Here is a 22,667-nt window from a genome sequence, read left to right as displayed (position 1 = left end):
ATCTGTTATGTTTTCGTGAGCCTTTTGTCAGCCTTGTCGACAACAAACAATATGATTGTATACTATATTCTCTAAATTCCGCGGGCAGTTTTGTAGAAATCGCAGCCTTTTCACAAACTGCAGATTTCACAATTTTTTGGCAAATCGCAAAATCCGGAAAACCTGGAGGGTCTAGATAGAATACAGGTAGTAGTAGGTAGTAGTATAACAGGCAACACATTGCGAGCTAACTGGGCATCAATGCGCGAAAGACTCCAGCTGCCCCACCCACATCACTTCGACCTCAAAGGGAGGGGGGGGGGGGCACTGCCCCCATGCAGATCAGGCTGTCATGTTAATGAAGTAATGAAGCAGGTGTGGGAGGATCTGAGACTGCCAATTCCAGGCAGTGAATGGCTCCCAGATGTCTTTGGAACCGAATCGGATCGGGAAGGCATGAGGCCCCAATAGATATCCAATTTCTATGGGCAATATCTGGTGTCATGCAACTATGCTTTTATGGTAGGGGTGGGTTTCCTGCTCAAGTTTACCCTGCGTCTGGCCAGCACCAGCAACAGTAGCATGGCAATGAGTTGTCAATGTGTGGGAGGTACATCTTTGACTTAATCTAACAATCCTATTAGTGGAGAATAGGAAATATATGACCTGTAATCAATTGGATATGGGTTATCAACTCTTTCCAGAAGGTAGGCACAGCTGGGCACTGCCATGCAAGGTGAAGAAAAGAAGCTTGCGGTGTGTTGCAGCGCATCCAAAGAGGGTCAGAAACCAGGCCCATTCTGCATAACTGTTGGGGGTTTCGGTATATACAGTCTAAGAATTTAAAGTGAATTAAACGCAATCAATAGTTTGAAGAGAGAAATGTCAGTTGTCCACACCAATAGGCCCATTGTGCTTCGGTAATTGGCATGCATGCTCCGTGTCAGAAACCCACTGCAGCCTGGCTCCAGGAATAACGATCAGCGAAAAACTTTGCATGTTATTGTAAAGGCGTATTACTAGTTTTCGAGGGGAAGGGGCAGTAAGTATTTGTACCAGTGCTGGGAGTATCGAGCGGGGCCGGAAAGGTTTCATACAGTGTACGTACAACATGTGGTTTTCAGTTGGTAGTATAGGAGAGTGTCGAGGGGTGTAAGGGGAGGTGGAGTGTCAGGTGAGAAGGGTGCGAGGAAATTCTTGTCAGGGTAAAGGTCAGAAAATGTACGAAGTTTGTATTTGTGAGTACGTATAGGTGCCCCTTAATCCATTAGCGGTGGTAACTGGGGCGTATTAATCAGCGGCCAAGAAGGGTAATAAAGAAGCTGTAATTTGGCTCTTTTACAGAACCTCTACCATGCCGAACTGACCCATTCAACAGTGTTGAATTCTTTTCTAGGCGCTCTATAGTGACTATAAAGTGCCGTCGACAGCGGAAGGAGAACGGACGATCTTTCTCAATAGCCACATGTGGTTGGAAAGGAGTAGGGTAGAGCCAGCTATGTAAATATGGTGCCTGGGCGCAGTGAGCATATACTGTCATGTCTGATGCTCCCAAGCCACCCTGTGTAAGCGGCAATGTTAGTAGATCCCAGGATACCCTTGGTTGTGTACCTGCCCATATTAGAGAAATCAGATGGGAATTTAAGCGAGAGAAGAATTGTGCTATGAGTAGGAGGGGAATATTAGCGAAGAGATCCAAAAACTTTGGAAGAATGATGAGGTTAGCAATTGCAATACGACCTGTCAAGGACAGGGGAAATTTAGACCATATAGGTACTCTGTCTTCCAACCAACCCATTGCACAGACATAGTTTGATCTCCATAACTACTCAGTATCATGGCTGAGCCAAATACCTAAGTAGCAGACTGGAACAATGGCTCATTGTAGAGGATATTCAGTTGAGAATTGTACTGTGCCTTCTGTAAGAGGCCCACTTGATTTGTATGCCTGAGTAGCGTCCAAAGCAGAGCACCTCCTGCATCAAGGAAGTCAGGTTTTCAGCGGGGTTGTAAGCATAGAGTGTAATATCGTTCGCATATATGGAGACCGCCAGACCCCTAGTTGTAAATCCAAGTCCTCTATTCACATGGTGTTGTCGTAGATGCGCCGCCAATGGATCCGTGGCAATGGCAATAAGTAGTAGTGACAGACGGCAACCTTGTCTAGTGCCACAGGAAACCGAAATGGGGTCCGATATTTGTCCATTTAAGCACACACGCACCATCGAGAGAGTGTAAAGAAGTTGCACTAGTTTAATGAAGTCCAGGCTGAGGCAGAGTCGAGAAAGTTGAGGATAGGAATGACCATTCTAAATAATCAAATGCTTTTGCTGCATCAAGTAGAGCGGCCACTGCCGCGACCTGAGGATCAAGACGGTGCTTTATTGCAAAGATCGTACGGAGATTGTGAGATGTGGAGCAGCTAGGGATAAAGCCAGATTGATCCGGTCGGACAATCAATGGCATAAGCGGCTGGAAAATGTTGGCGAGAAGTTTGACAAAAATGTTGTTATCCACATTTATTAAAGATAGGGGCTGATAAGAATCACAAAGATTGTCTGGCTTTCCGGGTTTGAGTAATGTGAGAATCATCACCTCCCTCAGGGAGGGTGACAATGCTCCAGTTTTCAAGAAGTCTTCAAACATGGCTAATAGATTGGAATCTAGAATAGACGCGTATTCTTCATAAAAAGAAGTAGTGAGACCGTCGAGGCCAGGCGCCCTATCGCCAGGAAGGCTCCTGATAACTTGTTCAATTTCTTCGGTTGTAATGGGAAACTCTAGAGAGGCACTATGGGCATGATCTAGCCAAAGCTGTTGGATGGTATCAAAATAAATCGGACAGTGCAGCTGGGCCCAGAGTAGGGTTCGCAGAGTATAACCTAGCATAATATGTGGTCATGACTTTGACAAGTTAATTTGCATAGGACACAGATTGGTCCTTAGTACTGAGGAGTTTGGTGATATAAGTAGAGGTTCGAGGAGTGCGTAAAATACTGGCAAGTGTCTTGCCCGGGCGGTCACCCTCGCCATTTCGTCTGGCCCGGGCAGGACTGTCTTGGAATCAGGTTTCACGCCCAGCCTCTTCGTGAAATTCTGAGTTCGTCCCAGATGTGTGCTAGAACAGCCGTGTCATTAGATTGAAAATATTGCTGTTTTAAATCTCGAATGTCTCATTTGAGTCCGGTCAGAATGTTGCGAGTGGCCCTCAGGACCCTAGATTACCTATAATCCATTTACCAATCACTCAGATACAGTTTCATGCAGTATCACATGTATCTCCATGAAACTCTCCATGAAACACTCCCTGTATTAGATAACCACACATCCAACCAGTTGTCCACAATATCTCAAATAAACATCGGATCGCCCGAGCCCTGTTACTCAGAAAGTTACAATGTTCTTTGTACTGCAACACTTCCACTTCACTGTCTGGGATCTCAAAAAATGGGACATTTCCCTCAAAAACTGAAAAGACAATGCCATTGTCAAACCCTATGAAGACAATTGGACAATGGACCCAGTGGTCAGTCATTTTAAATATGCTATAAAAAAAATCTGAAAATCAAAGAATATTGTATCAAATACTTGTAGCTATTTCAAATTAAAATAAAATTCGATTTCCTACTGGGATATATGTGTCTGATGGCAAATTGTGGAATTGCGACTAAAGAGAAGGTGAAATTATAAAAATGTTTATTGACAAATCTCAGTAAGAAATAAAATATTTTTCTATGGGAATGGTGAAGGCAACAACATCAAACTCTTTCTGAGCTACTGTAGAAGACAAAGCACTGACAGCAAAATACAAAAGAAAAAAATGTGGTAGACAGGACACATCCTGAAAATACCCCCCATGAACACAAAAAAAGAAAAAGTTGAGATCCCTTCCCACGCAAAACCATAAAATGACACTGGTTTACCATCAGATTGATACGTGCCATAAGCAGGACTGCAACACCTGAAAAACTATCATGAGCAAACAAAAGGAATGTGCAGGTATCCCACACAAACACTGCCTTGGAAAATACCTTACAAAAGTGCACATGTATTGATCAAAGGAAGGTCTGTGTGGCTGTGCATTGTCACAGCCTGTTCCAGCACGAGGAAATCCGAAATTTGGGGGAGCAGTTTTTCAAGCCTAAGGCCCACTGGAGGGCGATGAAAATAAATTGGATATTGGCAGATTAAATTTTGTTGTGAAAACGGACTCCACCAAAGGAGAAGAATCGGGACTACCGCTCCCAGGATGCTGTGCACTGGAGCACACTTACCTAAGAGGGTCAAATATGTGGTAGTCCAATGCCGTTGTTTCCAACTTGCTCTAACCCTATGATTAAGGTGCAGGTGTGCACCGAAACGCGTAAGGGACATGAATTGTTTGGGCGTTTCAAACCGCTTGCTGAAATAAAGGTTCAGTTGAACATTTCCTCGTGGAGTGCATTTCTGAGCGCGGAGGCTTTTGGAATATGTTACACACGGCAGCTCCAGCCGTGGGAAGTTGCACCACCTAATGATCGAAGGAAGGTCTGTGTGGCTGTGCATTGTCACAGCCTGTTCCAGCACGAGGAAATCCGAAATTTGGGGGAGCAGTTTTTCAAGCCTAAGGCCCACTGGAGGGCGATGAAAATAAATTGGATATTGGCAGATTAAATTTTGTTGTGAAAACGGACTCCACCAAAGGAGAAGAATCGGGACTACCGCTCCCAGGATGCTGTGCACTGGAGCACACTTACCTAAGAGGGTCAAATATGTGGTAGTCCAATGCCGTTGTTTCCAACTTGCTTTAACCCTATGATTAAGGTGCAGGTGTGCACCGAAACGCGTAAGGGACATGAATTGTTTGGGCGTTTCAAACCGCTTGGTGAAATAAAGGTTCAGTTGAACATTTCCTCGTGGAGTGCATTTCTGAGCGCGGAGGCTTTTGGAATTATGTATTGGAATAAGCACACAGTTGCCGGAGGGTGCCCAGAAGTGCCTTGGGCACTGATGGTCATGGAAAAGTTTCCTATGCTCAAGGTTAACATTGTTGGACACCATGGAGAAGTATTAAAAAATCCACTGGGGCATGGCTTGGGTCTCGGAGATGGGGATCACTAGTCAGTGAAGCTCAAGATGCCCCCTGCAGCTTCAAAAGGAGGTGGTGTGATGAAAACAAGCATTTGACAAAGCAAATAGCGGCATTTAATACACAAAAAAGGCACAGAGTGGTGACACAGGGAAACTACCAGGGAAGAGACACATTAGAGCACCAACACTTGTAATGCTGATGGGAGTTGAAGACTGAAACAGGCATACTGATATAGGAGCACTGACACAAGAACATTAATATGGATATAGTAACACAAGAAAAATGTTTCAGTGTCCTCTGTGCCAGTGACCTAGTGTCAGAGTTGATTTGCCTGTGTCATTGTACCTTGGACAGTACCTATTTGCTAATGACCTGCCACGAATGTCCAAGCAAAGCCTGCAGCCTCATTCTGGAGGATCCCTGCGACCGGAGCTGGTAAAAAAAACCCGACGCCTAAAGACACTCCTGCACCCTGCCTTGGGTGGCCCAACCCAGTGTCCCAGCATCCCCAGGCATCCCAACTTACCTCTCCAACCGGTGGTCACCTCCAGAAGATCTTCGTCCCTGAGCCTGCAGTTTTTGTAGCAACCGGAAAATCCCTATTGAAAATAACAGGGCACCCAACACCAAAACAGCACCCTCCACCCAGCTGCCCCTGCGGGTGTACTTTGGGTGCTAACTCAGTTCCCTTTTGCCCTGAGCCTAACACCAGGAGCTTTGATCCCACTATCTTGTGGCTTGCTCGTGAGCAGCCACCAACGGAGACCCCCTATCTCCTTTGGATAACATTGGGCTTCAACACTCAGCCGCCCTAGTGCCGCTGAGGATGCTTTGAGAGTGCATCCTTGACTCTGAAGGGAACCCTGGTTCTAACCCCAGAATACCAACTCCCACAACCAAGTAATTACCTGTAACCCGATAACCATATTTTCTACATAGGAATACATTGACTGTTTTTCCTTGAAAATTGTTGTGCGGGGAGAGTTGGTTTTGCATAAGAACCTGAAAAACTGCAAATAACTAAAAACTGCTTTACTTACATTTTTCTCTAGGAAATGTCCCAGTGTGATATCTAGGCATATTACACTGAGTAGAAAAATGTTATCCATAAAGTAATCTGAAAGTAATCTTACTGTAATTTCCCCTGTATTGAAACGATTTACAAACCTGTACCAAAGACATTTTCCTTCAGCATGCTTGTATTGTTCAACCTGCCTTAAAAAGTACCATTTACACTTACCTGAACCAGGCTTGCTTGGTTCTAGAAGATCAATACAACTAAATAATATTTTTTTTATGCAAACAAATTGGTCTGAGTTCAGTTTTTGAGTGTGTGACATCATTTTCTGCCTGAGTGTTTACAACAAATGCTTAACACTACCCTCTGATAAAGCCCTACTGCTTGCCCACACTTCCACAAATAGAGAGTAAGGTGCTATCTACTTTTACCTCTGCCTACCTTTGGGGTTCCACTGGACTCTGTGCACACTATACCTCATTTTGGAATAGTATATACAGAACCAGCTTCCTACATTGGTGGATCAGCGGTGTGATATACAACTTTGCATTTGTTGGACTGACTTGGTCAACACCTGATCACATGACAGAACTCTTAAATGGTCTTTAGAATTCCGATATATGAATTTGATTTTTTTTCCTAATGACTAAAAGTTTTGTTAGGGCCTTGGTTAAGTCCTTTTAGAATTTTAGAAACATTAAACCTCACTTTAGTAAGGGGTAAGAGGGGTTAGAAGTTTTCTTTTACAATGTCTCTTAACAAGAACCCAGCTGTTAGTGAAGATAACCATGGCATAGAGAACCAGGTTGAGGAGCTCGACCTCACCCCTTATCTAAGCTTAGAACTTACGGAGTTAAGGGGCCCGATTCACAGAACTAACTTAAGACAAAATCCTAAACTTACTACCATTTTCGTATTCACAGAAGGCACTTACTCATTTTGGTATTCACAGAAGACACTTACTCACTTCGGTATTCACAGAAGTTAGGACTCCTAACTTTAGGACTCCTAAATGCCTTCTGTGAATACCGAAAGTCTTAAAATTAGGATTTTTCTCAGTTTAGGAGTCCTAAAGTTAGGACTCCTAACTTTACTACTACTAAACTGAGAAAACTCCGAGGGGGCGTGGCCAAGCCAGCCACGATGGCGGTAATGCAATGCTGAGGCTCCGTGACCAGGGCGCCAATTCATAGCGTCTCGGAGCGTTGAAACGGGCGATCGTCAGCCCAGAGACCACCGGACGACACCTGCATGGCGGAGAAGTCCCGCTGGGCGCCTGAACACGTCAGGAGCGGTAGTGTCGAGGCTTCCTCCGGACGGAGCTGCCAGTGCCGCAACCCGCGACTCAAGATGGCGCCGGGGCTTCCCTAAAGGAGACGGGGACGGAGCGGGGCGCTGAGGACGGCGGCGCGGTGCGCTCTCCTCGCGCAGCGGCTCGGACGGGAGCAGCCAGCAGCACCTCTGGGGATTGCGGACCGGAGCGCTCTGGAGCAGATGTTCGTCGCGGCCACATACCGACCCGCCGTCTTGACTCCCGGGTGCCCGCAGTGAACCGGGATTGGACATCGACGTCGCCACCCGGGACCCCAGGTACCCTCCATACCTGATCATTGAAGAGGCGGGGAGGTGGCGCTGGGATCCGGCGAGAGCAGCGCGACCCGGGGACTCCCTGACGCACGCTACCTGCCTGACTTCAACATGGCCGCTGCGGGGACACTGGCAACTCCCCTGCGCCGCCGGTGAGCCCCTCGCCTTAGCGACTGTCACGACGGCGGCCCGGCCGGCCTCTCCGCCATCTCTCCAGCGCAGACCACCTGAGGGCCCCCAGGGGTCCCGGGGGTCTTGAAGATCGGGGGAGATCGACGGGACGAGCTGCACCGGCACAAGGCGGTGACCAGCCCAACACCCGGCGCCCAAGACACCGAGCGCCCTTCAAGCTCTCCACGCCACAGGCCTCAAGGACTACTTCCTGGAGTGCTGCGGGGTCTTCGCCTCTGCTGCGGGCCTCTGGACGAGACTTGGTTGAAGTGGTGGCTGCAGGGACCGCCCAGGGGTCCGGCGGAGGGTGCAGCCGAGCCCTGAAGACGCCGAACGTGATCCCCCACCCACGTCATCGGACGCAAGCGAGCTACCTGCACAGAGGGTAGGCAATTGGGGGTGCCGCGCGGGGGGTTGCTGCGGTCTGCCGCTGGGGGCCCCCGGCGTCCTGCCAGTGGAGAGAGCCCCGGGACACCGGCTCGATTAGCCGCGCCTTCGTGGTCCTTTATCACCGTACCCTTCCTCCTCCCACGGACCCCAGGCGCCGCGGCAGGCTTTGGAGGCCTGGCCGGCGCCGCCGGCCCTTTGTCCACCCTAGGAGGAGACAGGATGGGGAAATCAAAGCCCGCGCCGCACCAGGCGGTCCCGGAGACGGCTCCAGAGAACATGCCCAAGACCTCGACCTGGTCTCCCAGCACGGCGTCCTCCACGGACCTCTCAATCTCGGACAAGCTGGACAAGGTCCTGGCCGCCATTGAACTATCCCGTCTGTCCATGGAGGAAAGGCTAGGTACCCTAGCGACGGATGTAAACCTGCTCCGCGATGACCACCGGAAATTGGCCGACCGGGTACACACGGAGGAACGGACGATGGCGGAAATACAGCCAAAGCTGAAGGAACATCAGATGACACTCCAGGGGGTCCTTACCCGTCTGACCGCGGTGGAGGAGCGCGCTACCGACTTGGAAGGTCGCTCAAGACGCTGTAATATCAGGGTGCTGGGGCTCCCGGAAGGTATCGAGGCAGGAAATCCCATAGACTACATGGACACATGGCTGAAATCCTTTACTATGCCCTCGGACCGGACAGCGTTCTTCTCCATCGAGCGGGCACACCGGGTTCCGGCCCAGAGGCCCCCGCCCGGCGCAGCGCCCCGGCCACTCCTGGCGAAGTTCCTCCACTTTCGAGATCGGGATGCGGTGCTCCGAGCGGCGAGATTGGCGGCGCCACTACGGGTGGAAAACCACCACATAATGATCTTTCCAGATTATGCTCGTGCCGTACAACAGCAGCGATCCTCCTTCCTGGACGTAAAGCGGAGACTACGAGACAATAAGATTCAATACGCCCTACTGTTCCCCGCCCGTCTCAAGATCATCCACAACGGGTCCTCTCTCTTTTTTACATCCGTGGAGGCTGCACAGGACTGGGCGGATCAGCACTGTTCACGGGCGCCCACTCCTCATCCCCAAAGGGGCTCGCCTCTCAAGACCTTCCGCACCCGGAAACGCCCCAAGAAGCTTCACCATATTGAATCCAGGCCCACAAGCAGCTCCCACGATTCACCCGACCTCGAGCAGATTATGCGTGAACGACGCGGGGCTCTACAAGCAGCAATTGATCTGCGCTCTACACCACCCTCGGAACTCATAGATCGACCCCCACACCTGTTCTCGTCAGAAGGCGAAAACGACAGCGACGGCACCGTCTCTGGGATGGACCTGGCGGTGCTCCCCCACGCCACCCCGCAAACTGCGGATGGGATGCTGGACGGACTGACCTCTCCTACCGGGCCCTGAGGCAACTCAGGCATACGGACTGCCGCACTGTATCCTTGCATATATGTCTGTCTGATGCACACGAACTCACACCCAGAGGCTGACACCCTGCACACGACGCGCATTGCTCCTTCTACATGCCCACTTAACGGGTAGCTTCGCATATGCATACCGTCACCCCCCTCATATAGAGCAGTTATCCCCCCTCGTATTACGGGAGGAAGTTTGGACGCTTCGTTTCCTAAACGATGAGTCCTCGGTATTGGGACAGTTTCCCGCACCCCCACACGTTATCAACACCCCAGTTCAAATTTGTCCCACCCTGCCATGGGGCCTCACGTTACAGACTCTCCGCTTGGGCGGGCTTCCCACCTACCTACTCTTCACAGGCGCAGCGCTTTCTCAGAGGGCTACGACATAATCTACCTGTCGGGAGCCTAGGCCGACCCGCACACAGACGCACACACCCATGGCACAGCTGCCGAGCACTGCAGACATAAACATACTCACGCTCAACACACGCAGCCTACACACCCCACGTAAGCGCTACGCGATATACGCCTACGCGAAGCGACAGAAGGCATCCATCCTCTATCTACAGGAAACCCATCTTAACTCGACTGAAGTGGGCAAATTGCGAGCAAAATGGCGCGGCCTAATCTGCGCCACGACCTACTCCTCATTCGCCCGGGGGGCACTGATATGGATTCGCCCAGGGACCCCATTCCGGGAACTTAGACGGGTGGTGGACACTGAAGGTAGATTCGCCTTGCTGGAGGGGGTTTTGGATGGCAAGCCTGTCCTCTTGGGAAGTATATATGCCCCGAACGTAGACCAGGATAAATTCTGGGACCGGCTTACACACTCCCTGGCCCAATTCACCCATGTACCCTGGATCTTAGGCGGGGACTTTAACTGTATCCTGGACCCGAGACTGGACCGCTCACATCCCCCACCCCCGCACTCCCCCATCCTCAGACAAATCGAACGCTTTAAAACATGGGTGGCGCACTGGTCGCTCACAGACGCATGGAGATCACACCACCCTCAGGCCCGCATCTACTCTTTCCACTCCATCCCACACAATTTACGAGTTCGGCTTGACCGCTTCCTATGCTCCGCTACACTTCTCCCGCAAGTATGCCACTCGGACTATCTAGGCAGAGTTGTATCCGATCACGATGCACATCTCCTTTGCCTCCAATGGAGACCCCCACACCCCCCCGTCCCCACATGGCGTCTCTCACGGGAATGCCTCACAGACCAGGTCTTCACACATGACCACCAACAAAGCATCTCAGACTATTTTACTCATAACGCGGGGACTGCGTCGTCCACCCTGGTCGAGTGGGACGGCTTCAAGGTGGTGGCCCGTGGGGACTGTATTAAACAGCGGGTCGGGATGCGACACATGTTAGAACACGCCCTAAAAGTGGCGGAACAGCGACTGGCCACGGCTACCAAAGCCGCAGACCAATCGGTAGCGACAACGATCCAAGTCGCCCAAGCCAAATCGGCATATCAAACGGCGTGCACAGATCTTCGACGTCACAACTTCCGGACGTACGCTACCCGAATGCACAAGGACCGTGATAAAACGGGCACACTCCTGGCATGGCTCGCTAAACAAGACACGGAGGTTCGGCCCATCACTGCAATTATAAATCCCCAAGGATCCCTGGTGCAATCCCAAGACGAGATCCTTCAGGCATTTTACCAACACTATTCAGCGGTATACACGGTCCCCTCATCTCTCGACCCAGGGGCCGTCGGCCACTTCCTGGACCCTCTGCCCCTCCCTCAGATCTCTACTGAGGACAAGACGGGGCTGGACGCTAAAATAAAAGCCACGGAGATTACCAGCGCGGTAAGGGCCCTGGCCCGAGGCAAGGCCCCAGGTCTGGATGGGTTTCCGCTCGAATACTACTCCACCTTCGCCTCTCTGTTGACTCCCCGTTTCCTCGCGGTACTGGACGCGGCACTCAGGATCGGTGAGCTACCCGGCTCTATGAGAGCGTCGGTGATAGTGACGTTCCCGAAACCCGACCGAGACCCCCAACTCCTGGCCTCTTATCGCCCCATCACGCTACTGGCAGCCGACTGTAAAATCCTGGGGAAAATCTTAGCGGATAGATACTCACAAATTCTCCGCTCGCTGGTACATCCGGACCAATGTGGTTTTGTCCCCGGGAGGAATACTTCTCACAACATTCGGCGCCTCTTTCACATCCAGGATCAGCTGGGCGGTCGATTCCCTCGGGCGGCGTGTTTAATTTTGGACCTCGAGAAGGCGTTTGATACTCTTACATGGCAGTTCCTTTTTGCCGTTCTCGAACGGACAGGGCTGGGTCCCACGCTTCTCGCCTACACGCGCCTGTTATATACTAACCTCACGTCTCGGGTTCGTCTTGGTCGCTACATCTCCCCGGAATTTAAAATACATCGAGGCACACGCCAAGGATGCCCCCTCTCGCCTTTATTATTTGCGCTCGCGGTGGAACCCTTGGCTATCCGACTTCGTCGGGACGGGCAAGACTGGGGCATTCCACTAGCGGAAGCAACGCACTGCGTGTCCATGTACGCCGACGACCTCCTCATATACATACGTGACGTGACAGCGGATCTCACCACATTAGAGACCGCCCTGGCGGAATTCACAGAGGCCTCGGGCCTGAAAGTGAATTGGGACAAATCGATGGTGTACCCCCTCCACCCAGACGTATTTCCCCAGGATGTACGGATCGGTGGCCAGAAACTACACTGGGCGGCAGAGGGTCCCCGATACCTCGGAATCAGGTTATACCACTCCCCAGCCGACCTCTACGAGGGCAACCACCGCAGGGTACTCGCAGGGATACGATCCTCCATCGGGTTTTGGCGGAACCTCCCATTGGCCCCGATAGGCCGGGTCGCCTTGGCTAAGATGATCCTGGTCCCGCGGCTCTTATACCATTTCACCAACCTCCCAGTAATCCCGCCCCACTCCTTCTTCAAGGACTTAGACACGCTCCTCAGATCTCTCATATGGGGCAAGGGACGGCATAGAATCGCGCTAGCCAAACTGCAATTACCCACGACACAAGGGGGGCTCGGCGCACCATCATTCGAAGCCTACTTCCTGGCATCACAGCTCCAGTGGCTCTCCTATTGGACTGCGGACAGATGCACACTCGAAACATGTACTGCCGCAGGTAACATACCCATACCGGAGTTACGCCGCCTACTTATACCGGGGTCTCGCCCCACACCGACATACCCCCTACAAGTAGACATAGCCCGGAAGTGCGTACAACGTATACACCGCATGGCGCCAGATTGCCCTCCGTACACACCATTGCTACCGCTGGTCGGCTGGCCCAGACAGGGAGGGTTCTTTACTTCCGCCATGCTGCGGGAATGGACGGCAAGGGACATCACCGAAGCGGAAGTACTGTTCGACGACGGACAGCTGCGGTCGTACCGGCAACTCATAGATGAGTGTGACCTGCCCCCCGGCCAATTCTTGCGTCATCGCCAACTCCTCAGCCACTACCGGCCATACGCCGACCTCACCCTGGGTGAACCCCCCACACACCCGGTTCTCCACGCCATACTCCGAATGGGGCCGGGGCGCCACCACACTACATGGTTATACAAGTCGATCAGGGAACTGACACCCCCGCTCCTAGGACCCCTACGGACCCTCTGGGAGGAGGAAATTGGTCGACCTTTCCACGATAGCGAATGGGAAAGAGCAATAGAATTCCCCAAAAAAGTCTCCAGGAATGCCCGGTTCAAGAACATACAGTACCATATCCTACACAGGGCCTACCTAACACCAGCACGCCTCCAACGCTTTTACCCCGACACGATCTTCCTCTGCCCTCGTTGCCCAGCTGGAGACGCTGACTTTTATCACATGTTCTGGACGTGTCCGGGCATTCAGACCTATTGGTCATCTATCCACTCAACACTCAAGGAGCTTACCGGGTTGACCCACCTGACCACCTGGGAGGGCTGTGCATTAGGCATACTGGGACGGAGGAAACGACACAAAATACCAATGCGCTTTGTATCCCTAGCTCACTTGCTGGCCAAGCGCTGTATAGCCATGCACTGGCGTGATCCATCGGGCCCCCCGCTGGCGGCATGGGCAGGAGCGGTTCTTAAATGGGCAGCTGCTGAGGAAGAGGTAATCCGTGCGGAAGAAGCCAAAGGTATCCGCAAAACCCCTATTTCCCTGGAATGGGCGCTCCTATTGTACCAATTCAGACAATCCCAGACCCCGGAAGCCACAGCCACTGCCATCCAGACCCCCAACACGGTACAGCCTTCTGCTATACAGGCCCCTGAGACAGTGGATCTTCCACCACTACCCCCTGTGCCATCACCGGACCAGTCGGGTCCGTCTTCGTCACTCTATCACACTCAACGGCCCCCCACATCACTCTACACACCCGCCTCCCCCTGAGCGAGCAGCAACTGCACTGTCGAGTAGGCAATAATGGACCCGCCGCGTACGCCCACTCTAACACTACACACCCCATGGCATACCCCAGTTCAGTTCTTCCCCAGTTCCCCTCTATGGCAATGCTCTGCTACAACACAGACCACATCCTCACTGAACAAGATATTGATGTACTCCTTATGTTGACGGAGGTCTACTCTAATACCTATGTACCACAACTCTCTGCGACACACGCTGTATGTACGTTTAAACCTCAAAATGCCAATAAAAAGAATTTTCAAAAAAAACTGAGAAAAATCCTAATTTTAAGGCTTTCGGGAGTCACAGAAGGCATTTAGGAGTCCTAAAGTTAGGAGTCCTAACTTTAGGACTACTAAATTGAGAAAGATCCTTATTTTAAGACTTTCGGTATTCACAGCAGGCATTTAGGAGTCCTAAAGTTAGGACTCCTAACTATACTACTACTAAACTGAGAAAAATCCTAATTTTAAGGCTTTCGGGAGTCACAGAAGGCATTTAGGAGTCCTAAAGTTAGGAGTCCTAACTTTAGGACTACTAAATTGAGAAAAATCCTTATTTTAAGACTTTCGGTATTCACAGAAGTCATTTAGGAGTCCTAAAGTTAGGAGTCCTAACTATACTACTACTAAACTGAGAAAAATCCTAATTTTAAGGCTTTCGGTATTCACAGAAGGCATTTAGGAGTCCTAAAGTTAGGACTCCTAACTTCTGTGAATACCGAAATGAGTAAGTGCCTTCTGTGAATACCAAAATGAGTAAGTGCCTTCTGTGAATACCAAAATGGTAGTAAGTTTAGAATTTTGTCTTAAGTTAGTTCTGTGAATCGGGCCCAAGGTCTCTATGCAAACTTAAAAATATTACCATGTGGTCCCATCCCTCCAAACAAAAGCTCCAGGAGCTTTTGGCAGCGTATGCTCTGGACCATCCTTCTGAGAATGGTGAAGACCTCAGATGAAGAAGAAGATGGAGGGGATGAGGATAGCTACCCCCCTCCACACTTTATAGGGAGAGAAGGGTCCCAGTGACCCTTAATCCAAGAATATAACTCACAGTACCTAGATCCCACATAGGTGGGTCAGGCACTTCTGAGGGCATTGAGGACAGCTTCAATGAGGAAATCTACGTTTTAGTAAGTTCGACAAAAACATTGGATCTGGAGACCAGACTCCTGGCTCTGGAGAAAGAGAGATCAGAGATGGGCTTAGCTCCCATCATTGGTGGCAGCAATTTACTAAATAAGGATAAAGTACAATCTTATGATCCTAAAATCCTCAACGGGATTGCCCCTTAATATAAAGAGGGGGATGATATCACAAAATAGTTCGCAGCCTTTGAGAAGGCCTGTGAAATGAGAAAAGTGAGGAAGTCACACTGGAGAGGCACTCCTTTTGGAACTGTTCACTGGTAACTGCAGGGACAGATTCCTGACCCTTACAGGGGCAGATGCTGGGTCCTATGACCTCAAGAAGAATACTCTGATTGAGGGCTTTGGACTCACAACTGAGGAATATAGAATTAGATTAAGAGGGGCTCACAAAACCCCAAATCAGTCCTGGATTGACTTCGTTGACTACTCATTTAAGTCACTAGATGGTTGGTTAACTGGAAATAATGTGGAAGATTTACAATTTGTTTATGGAATGTTATATTTTAAGTAATTGCACTAATGAAAAGTTACATCAGCATTTGGTAGACCTAGGTCTAATTTCTCCCCAATAATTGGGAAAGAAGGCAGACCACTGGGTCAAGACAAGGATAACAAAACAGCCACTGGAGGTGACCAAAAGAAAGGGGTTACAAAACCTCCCCTGGGGAAAGGGGGTGAGAACCCCAAAGATAAGCCTGAGTCTTCAAAAGGGCCCCAAAAACATACACAGGGGGGTGGGTCTCTAAACTCTTCCCAGTTGTAGTGCTAGAGGCACTCTTATGGTTTGACACCCAGTGATGACCTTTGACTACCATTATTTTAACGGACTTTAGTGTGTTATTTCATCTTAGCCTGGATGTACGACGGTCCTGCATATGCCTTGCTTCTCTTTCTTGTAATCTTGCAGTCTTTCAGTGGGAGCTGTCACGGAGTAGAACAGCCTTGCCAAGGACAGAAAGTGTAGGTTGTGCATTTGAAAGTATGAAAGGAAGAGAAAGTGGTGGAATGTACTTTATGATCTTGAAGTGCAGTGTGTGGGAAGTGATGCACACATGTGCTCGGTGTTGTACATTGAGAGATGAAGTGTGTGAATCTATAAGCAGTTGTGCTGAGTTGTGCATGGTGTAGTACATTAACCCCTTCGGTGCTGGGGACGGCCCCCGACCGTCCCATGTGACGGTGGGCGTGTGCGGAGAACGGCCGGGGGCCGTCTGACCCCCGCCCACTGATTAAATCGCCCGCACCGCGGCGGAATGTTCGGCGCGGTCAAAGCGTTAATGAGAATTATGAAGTTCTTACTATTGGCTTTGACATGTCATCCTTTTTTCCTGGCTTTGCCTTCTTTCAGCTTTTCTGCGTGCAAAACAGCGCCTGCAAGTTGCTTGGGTTATTCACGTTCAAGGTCTTTCTGTTTTTGTGAGGGATTGTTTATGTACTCTGAAAGGCTTTTGAGAGCTTCGTCAAGATAAAGGCTGGAACATGCAAGATTCAGAGAAGGGGACATGAGAGCTCCTTCCTGCCGTGGGAACGCTTGCTTGGAACCTGGCCAGTTCTGGTAAGATTCCTTTGGCCCGGGGGGAGGTCTTTCTCGAACCTTCTAGTGTGTTTAAAGCTGAGGGTTGCTGACTCGGAAACCAGGAGATTGGAATCTGAGTGGGGGCGGACGCGTGTACCTCAGAGTGAACCCTGGTTGCTGAGGATCTCAATCAAGGCTGTGTTTACTTCCCCAGTCTGAGATGCGGTGTTTTTGCACCAGGTGATGTATTGAGTTTTGGTTATTGCCATTGTGATGTGAGCCAGTGGCTGTGATCATTTGATGTGTGAATGAGTGCGTTTTCTTTATGATGTGTGAGTGAGTCAAGGTGCACCCCCAAAGTACTCATTTGATGTATATATAGCTTTCTGATCTCTTGCAGGACGTCCAGTATATTTGCTTGAGTCTTATCTCATATTATTTGCTGCTTGTTTATTAATCAGTATTATTGATGCGTTTAGAATATTGCTTGCATATAAACATATATATCTCCTTGTATATTTGAATCTTGTGCATTTGACATCTGGGAAAGCTTTTCTGTTGGAGAGCATTGTGTAAAATAAAACCCCAAGCCTTATTCTAAGAGAGAGAGTCCTTGCATTTTGTAAAATAAAACCCTTTTCTAAAGGTGCTGTGTTAAAGGTTTTGGCTGAGCCGGGTGCTGGGCTACCGTGTGGAAGATTCTGTAATTATCTGATAGGCGCAATCAAAACACCAGTCCAATAATAGATACAAAGGGAAGAACTTTGATCCCCTAAAGGCCTGCTGTCTCAACTGTAGGAAGTTGGGACACTTAACTGGAGATGCTATGTGTCCTAACAAGAAGCCCCCTAGTCCTCCTACAGGTGTAGTCATTCTCCAGATGGGATCAACAGTGCGCCCAGAGCAAATCAGGGTTCACACTGAAGCAGTTTGTCACTGAGGGTGAAGCTGAGTTTGCCACTTTAGCTGTGTGGCCTTCCAACTTAAAGAAATAGTTGCAATACCCCTGGATCAATGGGAATAGAATAGAAGCCCTGAGGAATACAGGTGCCAGTGTCATTATGGTGGGAGAAACACTTGTTTACCCAGAGCAATACCAGATTGGGAAAACTTACCCAGTCACCAACGCTGACAGTGTTACTACTAACCATGCCATGGCTATGGTGACATTAGACTGGGGGTGAGGGTTACTGGCCTGAAATAGGTAGTGGTCTCTCCAAAGCTTCCAGCTGCCTGTCTGATTGGTAATGGTGTGGAAACCTCAGCATGGGCTGAGGTAGAATTGAAAACCCATGGAGCAATGCTGGACATCCCTATGATTGTGTGTTTCAAGACTAGAGCAGAGCCGAAAACAGGGTGAAAAAGAAGTATTGGAGCCTGAAAGAATTGCCCAACCTTCCAAGAGGAAAGGTAAGACGACTGGGAAACCAGCTTCTGAACAACAGCCAAAGAATCAGGACCCCTCTCTTCAGGGAGAGGACTTGGAAGACCAGAGGAAACTGATCTTATGGAACATGACCCTTACCAGGTTGAACTCTTAGGCCCAGGGGCACCCACTAGGAAACAACTGTGCCTTGGACAGCAGCCCTGTCCAACTCTTGAAAGCCTGAGGCAGCAAGCTGCTGCACAGGAAAAGGGAGATGTCAGTAGTACCCACTGAGTCTATTGGGAGGAAGAATTACTGTACACTGAGGCCAGAGAGCCCAACCCTGGAGCCACTGGGAGAGTGGTAGTGCCTCAGAAGTATAGGGGGTTCTTACTAACTTTAGCTCATGACATCCCCCTAAAATGGACATCTGGGCCAAACCAAAACCTGGGAAAGGCTAGTTAGCCATTTTCACTGGCCCCAGATGTCTCAGAAGGTAAAGGAGTTTGTCAGCTACTCTGTCACCTGTCAAACCAGTGGCAAAACAGGTGGACATCCAAAGGCCCCCTTAATTCCACTACCAGTGATTGGGGTTCCCTTTGAAAGGGTAGGTTAGGACATAGTGAGCCACTTGAACCTCCCACCGCATCAGGAAACAAATTCAGACTGGTGGTAGTGGATCGTGCCACCAGATATCCTGAAGCAATTCCCCTTAGGACTACTACAGCTCCTGCGGTAGCCAAGGCCCTCACTGGTGTCTAAACCAGGGTAGGGTTTCCTAAGGAGTTGGTTTCAGACAGAGGGTCAAACTTCATGTCTGCTTACCTAAAACATATGTGGAAAGAGTGTGGAGTGCAGTACAAGTTAAATACACCCTCTCACCCACAAACCAATGGTTTTGTTGAGGGGTTTAACAACACATTGAAAGGCATGATCATGGGGCTCCCTGAAGAGCTCAAAAGGAGATGGGACGTCCTCTAACCATGCTTGATTTTGGCTTACAGAGTAGGGTTTCCCCCCTTTGAACTTCTGTTTGGCCATCCTGTTAGGGAACCACTCTGTCTTGTACAAGAGGGTTGGGAGAAGCCTCTCCAAGAACCCAAACAAGACATAGCAGACTATGTACTAGGCCTAAGGTTCAAAATGGCAGAGTACATGGAAAAAGCTTCCAAGAATCTTGAGGCCAGCCAAGAGCTCCAGAAGCACTGGTATGACCAAAAAGCTGCACGGAGAGAGTTCCAACCAGGGCACAATGTGTGGGTTTTGGAGCCAGTGGCACCAAGGGCTCTCCAGAACAAATGGAGTGACCCTTACCCCATCTTAGGAAAAAAAAGTGAGGTCACCTACTTGGTTGACCTGGGCACAAGCAGGACCCTCAAAAGGGTGATCCATATGGACCACCTTAAGCTTTTCTATGACAGGGCTGACATCACCATGCTGATGAGGATCAGGAGACAGAGAGTGACACTCTCCCTGACCTCCTCTCTTACAGCCCCAAAGATTGGTCAGTGGATGGAGTGGTCTACTCAGACACCCTCTTTGCCAAATAGCAGGCTGATTGCAAGCAAGTCTTCCAACAGTATGCTAAGCTCTTTTCCTTGACCTCTGGTCAGACAAACTGGTGTACCCATGATGTGGACACTGGGGACAGTGTACCTGTCAGGAACAAAATATATTGACAGTCTGATCAAGTCAAAGAAAGCATCAGAGCTAAAGTCAGCAAGATGCTGGAGTTAAGAATTATTAAACCCTCTGAGAGCCCTGGGCCAGCCCAGTGGTTCTATTCCCCAAACCTCATCCACAAGGTAGAAAGAGTAATTAGGTTCTGTGTGGACTATAGAGGGCTCAACTCTGTCACCAAGACAGATGCTCACCCTATCCCAAGAGCTGATTAAATGATAGATAAATTGGGTGCAGCCAAATTTCTAAGTACCTTTAACTTAACTGCAGGGTACTGGCAGATTGGCATGGCCCCATGAGCAAAAGGAAAGACAGCATTCTCCACACCTGAGGTGCATTATCAGTTTACTGTTAAGCCTTTTGGTTTAAAGAATGTCCCTGCCACCTTCCAAAAGTTGGTGCATCAAGTCCTTGATGGATTGGAGTCCTTTAGTGCAGCATATCTAGATGATATTGCTGTCTTTAGCTCCACCTGGCAGTATTACCTGATCCACCTGGGGAAGGTTTTAAAAGCCCTGCAAACAGCAGGCCTAACTATCAAGGCATCCAAATGCCAGATAGAGCAGGGAACAGTGGTATACTTGGGCCACCTTGTTGGTGGAGGTCAAGTGCAACCCTTACAGCCCAAGAACCAGGCCTGGACTGGGCAGCTCTGCCAACCCAGACCCAAGTCAGGGCATTCCTTGGCTTGACTAGGTACTACAGGTTTGTGAAGGGATATGGGTCCATTGTGACCCGCCTCACAGAACTCACCTCCAAGAAGATGTCCAAAAAGGTAAACTGGACAATTAGCTGTGAAAAGGATTTTGACACCCTGAAAGAGGAAATGTGCTCAACACCAATACTCAAAGCTCCAGGCTATACCAAGCAGTTCATAGTACAGATTGATGCCTCTGAGTAAGGGATGGGAGCGGTCCTATTCCAGACCAATGATGAAGGCCAAGACCAACCTGTTGCTTTCATAAGCAGAAGGCTTCTCCCCGGGTAGCAGCGTTGGAGTGCCATTGAGAGGGAGGCCTTTGCTGTGGTTTGGTCCCTGAAGAAGCTGAGACCATACTTGTTTGGTACTCACTTCCTGGTTCAAACTAACCACAGACTCCTCAAATGGCTAATGCAGATAAAAGGTGAAAATCCTAAACTTTTGAGGTGGTCCATCTCCCTACATGGAAATGACTTTATAGTGGAACAGACCTGGGACTGCCAATGCAGATGGACTTTCCAGGTTCTTCCACTTACACAATGACGACTATTTAGGGAAAGGTTAGTTTCATCCTATTACGTACGTGCCCTCTTTTTGCATGGTTGCCCTACCTTTTACTAAACTGCTGATTTACTTTGACTGAGTGTGCCCTGGGTTCCTGCCAAACAGGTACCCAGGGCCTATGCTCTTTCCCTAAAACAGCATTAAAAACAAAACCCAATTGGCACTCTTTGGCCACAGGTCAGTCCCTTGTAAATGGTACCACAGGTACCAAAGGCACTGTGGCCAGGGACGGCCTCTAAGTGCTGCAGCACTTTTTGTACCACCCTTAGAGGCTATGTACCTTTACACACACACACTGTCCTTGCAAGCTGCGTCTATTGGTGGAGAACAAAGTGAAGAGTCGACATGGCACACATCCCTGTGTGCCATGCCTACAACCCACTGCCCTGACATAGATCAGCCAAGGTGTTCCCCATGGCTCGGCTTTGATCCCGAGGTTATTCAATCTATACGTCCAACCGTTGGCGGCTGTGGCCAGGAGCAGAGGGTTAACTGCAGTTTCCTATGCCGATGATACCCAGCTGGTTGTGGCACTCTCCAAGGGCGCCACGCAGGACGCTCTTAAATTCCGGAGCGATCTCGCAGCTGTCGCGGAGTGGTTGTCTGCTAACTGTCTCCGGCTCAACGCCGGCAAATCTGAGATCTTGCTGGTGGGGAAAGATTCCGAGCTGTGGAGCGAACGCTGATGGCCACCGTCTTTGGGATGTGCACCCATCCCTAAACAGGTGGTAAAAAATCTGGGTGTATGGGTAGATTCGGCCCTCAATTTTCAGCTCCATACCCAAAAAGTCGCGGGCACCTGTTTTGGTCTCCTGCTGGGGCTTAAACCGCTGTTAGGGTCTTTTGACCCTGCCACCCGTCAGTTGATCATCCAGGCTACCATCATGTCTCGGCTAGATTATGCCAATTCTTTGAACCTGGGGGCTAATAAGGCTGCAATCTTACGTCTCCAGAGGGTTCAAAATGCGGCTGCTAGAACTCTTTTGCGCCTTCCCAGAATATGTTCCACGTTCAACGCCATCAGCCGACTCCACTGGCTTCTGGTGGCTTGGCGTATCAAGTTTAAGTCCCTCTGTATTGCCTTTAAAATTTTGAATTCTTCTTCACTGAGTATCCTGGAAAACCTGATTTGTACCTACACCCCTACTTGCTACCTTTGTTCCATGGGCCAGCACCTGGCGATTGTTCCTCAGGTGAGGAAGGTGCGCGCAGGTGGATGGTCCTTTCGCCTCCTGGCGGCCAAGCTCTGGAATTCTCTACCGGCGCACATCCGATGTCTGGATAACTATCTGATCTTTCGTAAGGCTATTAAAACTTACCTTTTCCCTCTAATCTAGGTTCTGCTTTTCCTGCAGGCCTCATTCTTTATGCTGTCTAGCGCTGGGGCAGCTATGCGCTTTATACATTTTAATACAATACAATACAAACCCTCTAGCTGGGTGCACTATATCAGTGGTGAGGGTACAGGTGCATGAGCCATGTACCCCTACAGTGTTTAAGCCAATTCTTAGACATTGTAAGTGCAGTAATGCCATTAAGAGTATACGGTGCAGGGAGTTTGCCATTACAAACTCCACAGCATCATAATGGCTTTACTGAAAACTGGGAAGTTTGGTATCAA

General features: G+C 49.7%; 1 long non-coding RNA gene across 3 annotated transcripts in view; it reads right to left on the bottom strand.

Annotated features, from left to right (window-relative positions):
* LOC146798582 (uncharacterized) overlaps positions 1–22,667 on the bottom strand; it is a 277,424-nt gene that overhangs the window by 13,045 nt on the left and 241,712 nt on the right. The window lies entirely within an intron of this gene.

Source organism: Triturus cristatus, chromosome 9 (genome assembly GCF_964204655.1).
Source record: "Triturus cristatus chromosome 9, aTriCri1.1, whole genome shotgun sequence".
Taxonomy (NCBI): domain Eukaryota; kingdom Metazoa; phylum Chordata; class Amphibia; order Caudata; family Salamandridae; genus Triturus; species Triturus cristatus.
Note: the sequence above shows the minus strand (reverse complement) of the source record. Positions and strands in the feature narration are given on the sequence as shown.